This window comes from Mustelus asterias, chromosome 15, assembly GCF_964213995.1.
Source record: "Mustelus asterias chromosome 15, sMusAst1.hap1.1, whole genome shotgun sequence".
Taxonomy (NCBI): Eukaryota; Metazoa; Chordata; class Chondrichthyes; order Carcharhiniformes; family Triakidae; genus Mustelus; species Mustelus asterias.
In genome coordinates, this window is record NC_135815.1 from 100,153,145 (window position 1) to 100,159,675 (window position 6,531).

Sequence of the window (6,531 nt, forward strand, 5' to 3'; positions counted from 1 at the left end):
GAGAAGCTGATGGGGAGCCATCTTCCTGAACCATGTGGTGTAGGTACCCCAGCACGGCTGTTTGAAAGGGAGTTCCAGGATTTTGTTCCAGCGACAATGAAGGAAGAGTGAGTTCCAAGTCAAAATGGTGTGTGGTTTGGAGGGGAACATGTTGAAGGCTAAAACCGTCATAATGCTCATGCCATGACGAGGAAACATTTGCAAAGGTGCGATTCAAGGTTTTCCGGTTGAAAATAAGTCTCTTTTTGTATTTTTTGTTTGCCTTTTTAAAAAATTATACATCGGCAAAGAAATATCATTCACTTAAGTGATTCTGAGAAGCTCTGAAGGATTGTATAAGAGAACAGGACCCTTGGGTTCCAGGAAATCCACACCTCAGCCACACGGGGTTATTCACTCACTCAGATAGGCTTGTACATCGAAACCAATCTGAAAGGATTTAAATACTTTCCACTGGATAACCAGCCAAAATGAAAACCCAGATTCAAGAGAGGGAAATGAGGCCAAAGAAATGTCTCCATGTGACGAAACACTAATTAATCATCTCTTAAACCGGAGCCCAATGCTTTTTTTTATTTCAGCGGTTGACTAAAACCTGGATTCTCTTAATGCTGTTTGGGCTTCCGAGAGGAAAATAATACTTGTATTTGTCTGAAGCTCAGCAATAGGAATTAAATGTAAAATCACAGGGAAAACACAGGTTAATTTTCAGGTGAATATCTTGCTTCAGAAGTGAAAGGTTTTGGAAGTTGCGCTCCAGGGATCCATTTGGACCAAATTGTGGGTTAAGTCATCTTGCTTGACGGAGTAGTTGCTTAACTACCCTTCTTGATTGTAGGAACTCGACAAACAACCAAGGGGGTGGTATGGTGGCACAGTGGTTAGCACTCTTGCCTCACAGCACCAGGGACCCTCTCTAATGTGCTTCCAACTCAAAGAACCGTTCTTCATTTTTCTGTAGCTCTTCCTTGTCAGATGCCTGGCTCAAGTTTAATATTTTACAATTGAGCAAGTTGTTCTCAATCTCCTACCTGATTATCCGTCTCGTTTGAAATTAGAAAGATGAATTTTTTAAAATCCTTTTCGAGACCAAACTCAAATTATTATCCATACTGAATAATTTACAATAGGTCTGACATGGGCAGGGCGGTGGCACAGTGGTTAGCACTGCTGCCTCACAGTGCCAGGGATCGGGTTTGATTCCTGGCTTGGGTCACTGTCTGTGTGGAATCTGCACGTTCTCCCCGTGTCTGCGTGGGTTCCCTCCGGGCACTCTGGTTTCCCCCCACAGTCCGAAAGACGTGCTGGTTAGGGCGCATTGGCTATGCTAAATTCTCCCTCAGTGTACCCAAACAGGCGCCGGAGTGTGGCAACTAGGGGATTTTCACAGTAACTTCATTGCAGTGTTAATGTAAGTCTACTTGTGACACTAATAAATAAACTTTAACTTCAAATTTTAAAAGAACCTTGACTCGAGAACTGAAACAAGTGTGAATCTGAAAATGCTGGAAATATTCAATGGATCACACAGCGTTGGTGAGAGGGAATCACAATGACCTTTTATCAGCATTGGAAAATGTTGGGAGATGTAACAAGTTTGTTCAGACTTTTGAATGGACCTACCCCGCATTAATTTGATCTTTCTCTACGCCCCAGCTATGGACTGTAATGCTACAATTCTGCACCCTCTCCTTTCCTTCTCCCCTAATGTACTCTATGAACGGTGTGCTTTGTCTGCATTGCGTGCGAGAAACAATACCATTCATTGTATCCCAATACATGTGACAATAATAAATCAAATCAGAGGCAGGGCAGGGGGAAAGGGGAGCAAAGGAAGGTCCGTGATAGGGTGGAAGGCAGGAGAGATTAACGAATCCGTTCTGATTTCAGAATCTGAACCAAAGTATACACAACTTTATCGAATGTAAAATCAGATAAATACAGGTAGTGATAATGGGAGGAAATGGACACTTGATGGATTTGAGATAAAACTTGAGAGGGCGCCGGGTCTAGGAAATTAGGTCTAGCCGGAAATCTAGGTCTAGCCGGAAATTATGTTTGAAATTGCAGAATGTAGACCATTCACCATTTCTAAACTCATTTATTCAACAGACCAAAAGCAGGTATGTTTCTGAATCTTCAGACATGTTTTCTGTGTACCTGTTGGCAAAAGTCAACTTTATAGGAACAGATAATGTTTATTTGTTTGTGTCACAAGTAGGCTTACATTAACACTGCAATGAAGTTACTGTGAAAATCCCCTCGTCGTCACGCTCCGGCGTCTATTCGGGTATACTAAGGAAAAATTTAGCACGGCCAATGCCAGCACGTCTTTTGGAGTGTGGGAGGAAACCAGAGCGCCCAGAGGAAACCCACGTAGACACGGGGAGAATGTGCAGACTTCGCACAGACAGTGACCCAAGCCAGGAATCGAACCCGGGTCCCTGGCGCTATGAGGCAGCAGTGCTAACCACTGTGCTACTGTGTCGTCTAGATGATTATGCCATCCCTTGGACCAGTTCCACTATGCAATTAGATCAAGGGCTGATCTGTACTTGGTATTTTCAATACCCTTAGCCAACAAAGTCTCATCAACGTCAGTGCGAATCTTTTAGTTGATCCTCAACATCAAGAGCTTTTGGAATTGGGGCAGCACAATGGCGCAGTGGTTAGCACTGCTGTCTCACAGCGCCAGGGACCCGGGTTCAATTCCGGCCTCGGGTCACTGTCTGTGCAGAGTCTGCACATTCTCCCCGTGTCAGTGTGGGTTTCCTCCCACTCTCCAAAGATGTGCAGGTTAGGTGGATTGGCCATGATATATTGCCCCTTCGTGTCAGGGGGGATTAGCAGGGTAAATTTGTGGGGTTACGGGGATTGGGGGTGGGATTGTGGTCGTTGCAGGCTCAATGGGCCGAATGACCTCCTTCTGCACTGTAGGGATTCTATGAATGTTTCAGGTTTCCGCTGCCCTGTGTGTGGGCGGGAGAGCGCGTCCTCACCTCATTCGAGCAGCTGAGATAATCAGCTTGTTCAGTTGTTCTGGACTCTTCCCCCCGCACCCCTCTACCCCTTTCCCCCAAGTGGCAATAGTCTTTGTCTACCCCCATTGCCTCCTTTAATCACTTTAAATACCTCAATTAGATCACCTCAATCTTCTATACTCGAGGGATTCCAAGCTCAGGCCGTGCAACCTTTAACTCTCAATTTAGTTCTGGCGAATGTGCTTTGAAACAGCCTATTACGCCAAGTGAAACTAACAGGCAGCCTTCATTACGCAGCATCTGGTGAAGTTACATGTTAGGGATCAAACAGAAAGCCTGTCTTCAACTTATTTCATGCATCACAAACCTCCGAGATGTTGGAAAGCTGTTGAATCAACATTCCAGCAGACCTTGGCTGGGTGATGAATTGCAGGATGAATCGTTAAACAGTAAATAAGAGAGCTGCAAGTCTGATTGACCATAATTGTACAAAACATACTCATTCCTCACAATATAAATGTTGCTTCCCCTGCATTGAGGTTCAGGGCAGACAATGTCCTTTAAAGGAGGTCTTGCGGCAGTGTTCAGCATCCCTACCTCTGGGCCAGAGGCTCTGGGTCTAAGTCCAGCCTCTGGCCCAGAGGTAGGGATGCTGCACACTGCGCCACAAGACCTCCTTCAAAGGACATTGTCTGCCCTGAACCTCAATTCCGGGGGAACAACATTTATATTGTGAGGAATGAGTATGTTTTGGGTGGCACGGTGGCACAGTGTTTAGTACTGCTGCCTCACGGCGCCAGGGACCCGGGTTCGATTCCGGCCTCAGGTAAATGTCTAGCGTGGGGTTTGCACATTTTGCCCGTGTCTGCGTGGGTTTCCTCCGGGTGCTCCGGTTTGCTCCCACAGTCCAAACATGTGTGGGTTAGGTGGATTGGCTATGCTAAATTGTCCCTTAGTGTCAGGGGGACTAGCAAGTAAATGTGAGGGGTTACGGGAATAGGGCCTGGGTGGGATTGTGGTTGGTGCAGGTTTGAGGGGCCAAATGGCCTCCTTTTGAACTATAGGTATTCTATGATTCTATAAGTCTCTCTTCAGGACTACGTTCATAACGTGGTTGAACAGCTGAATGGAAGAAGATACAAAAGTCTGAGATCACGTACCAACCGACTCAAGAACAGCTTCTTCCCTGCTGCCGTCAGACTTTTGAATGGACCTACCTCTCATTAAGTTGATTTTTCTCTACACCCTAGCTATGACTGTAACCCTACATTCTGCACCCTCCCCTTTCCTTCTCTGTGAATGGTATGCTTTGTCCGTATAGCGCACAAGAAACAGTACTTTTCACTGTATACTAACACATGTGACAATAATAAATCAAATCAAAAAATGATCAACCTGTAAATCGTTCCAGTATGTCTGTGACAAATACTGACAGCGAGTTTCCTGGTCAACGACACTGCAGAATGCAACTGCAAACCGTCGCAATACTTTATCCTGGACCAATCCAATGGACGTCGATGGGCACCAATGCCACACCCTCTGAGGGCATGGTACCAGAGCAAGGAATATGTCCTTGAATAGTTCAAATTTTATTTATTAGTGCCACAAGTCAGTTTACATTAACACTGTAATGAAGTTACTGTGAAAATCCCCCAGTCGCCACACTCCGGCACCTGTTCGGGTACACTGAGGGAGAATTTAGCACGGCCAATGCACCTAACCAGCATGTCTTTCAAACTGTGGGAGGAAACCGGAGCACCCGGAGGAAATCCACGCAGACACGAGGAGAGCGTGCAGACTCCACACAGACAGTGACCCAAGCTGGGAATCGAACCCAGGTCCCTGACGCTGTGAGGCAGCAGTGCTAACCACTGTGCCACCGATAATGACTTTGTGAATTTTACTGCACATTCCCCAGATGCCCACCTCCCTTGCAGCAAATTGAAAAACTGCCAATATCACAAAGCACGACAAGCCATTGCACTGCCATAAACCCTCTCTGATCTCACACAATGCACATTTATATAACACCTTTCACATAATGTCCTGAGGAAGGTCATAAGAACAAGTCAAATAAAAGCTGACATCAATCTAAAGGAGACATTCGGAATGATAACCAAAAACTTGGTCAAAAAAGTATATTTTTCTTAAAAAGAATCACCTTAATAGAGAGTTGGAGAGTCCAGGAAGGAAATTCCAGAGTTATGGCCTTGATGGTTCAAGAGACAGCTGCCAACGTTACGACAGAGGGAGTGATGAATGCATGAGCCAGAGTTGCAGAAGTGCAGAGTTCAGAGGGTTGCAGGGCTAGAAGTTACAGCAATCAGGAGGGAGTGAGACCGTGGATTGTCAAACAAGAATGTTCATTTTTGAAGCGAGGCGCTGTTGGACCTGGAGAGGGAGTGATTGATGAGTGGGACGTGGTGCATGTTAGAATGTGGGCAGCCAACTTCTGAATGAATTCAGGCTAATGGAGAATAAAGGATGGGAGAGCAGCAAAGTTTGCACTGGCATTGTCAAATCTAGAGGAAGAAAAGCATGGAGGAGAATTTCCTCAACAGCTGAGCTGAGAGAGGTAGAAACAAGTGATGTTGTGTAGGTTAAGAAACTGTTTGAATTGGACACTGAGATCATGAAGTTGGGTTGAACCTGACAATGGAATTGGTGGTGAAAATTGAAAAAAGGCACTTCTGTGGTGATGGACAGATTGTTTATATCAAAATACAAACATCACAATTTTTATATAGTCATAATGGCACAGGGTCTATGCCAGCTCTCTGCCACTCAACCGATAAAGGAGCAGCACTCCAAAAGCTCGTGATTCCAAATAAACCTGTTGGACTTTTAACCTGGTGTTGTGAGACTTCTTACTGCTCTCTGTGTAGTTAGCCCCTTTCTCCTCCCCTTCCCAATTCCTGTAGACCTGTGTTTCATTTCTGTCAAGTACCCATCCACATCCTTCTTAAAATCATCAACCATCTCTGTTTCCACCACCCTCATGGGCGGTAAGAAAGACAGCCAGGGATTTGGGAAATGACAATTTGTTCAAGGAACCCAAAAGAATGTTCAGGATGGAGGTGGGGCAACACTTTGCCATGGCAGGGATGTCCAAGGGATGGATTTTGTGTTAAGGCAAAGGATGTGAACTGCAAGTGTGAAGCACAGTACCTTAAGAACATGAAGCTAGCATTGGGGTCAGAAAAGGAAATTGGGTGGTGGTAGTTATCGGGAGCGATAGGTTCAAAGGAACAGGAGGTGGGGCCAATGTTCATGCGAAATGGAGCACGCGTGTGATCACAATGCATTCTGACGAGCTTTGCAAAGGCTTGCCTCTGATAAATAACATGTGCAAAGAAATTTATAGTAACCTGTCTCTGATAAAAATGGATGGCAAATAACTAAATTTTAAAGGGAATATTTGATGGGACATGTGGATGAGACTAAACACTCTCTTGCAGATTCCTGATATCTGAATTGCAGTGGTTAACTGCTGCCTCACAGCGCCAGGGAGCCGGGTTTGATACTGGCCTTGGGTCGGTGTGTGCGTGGA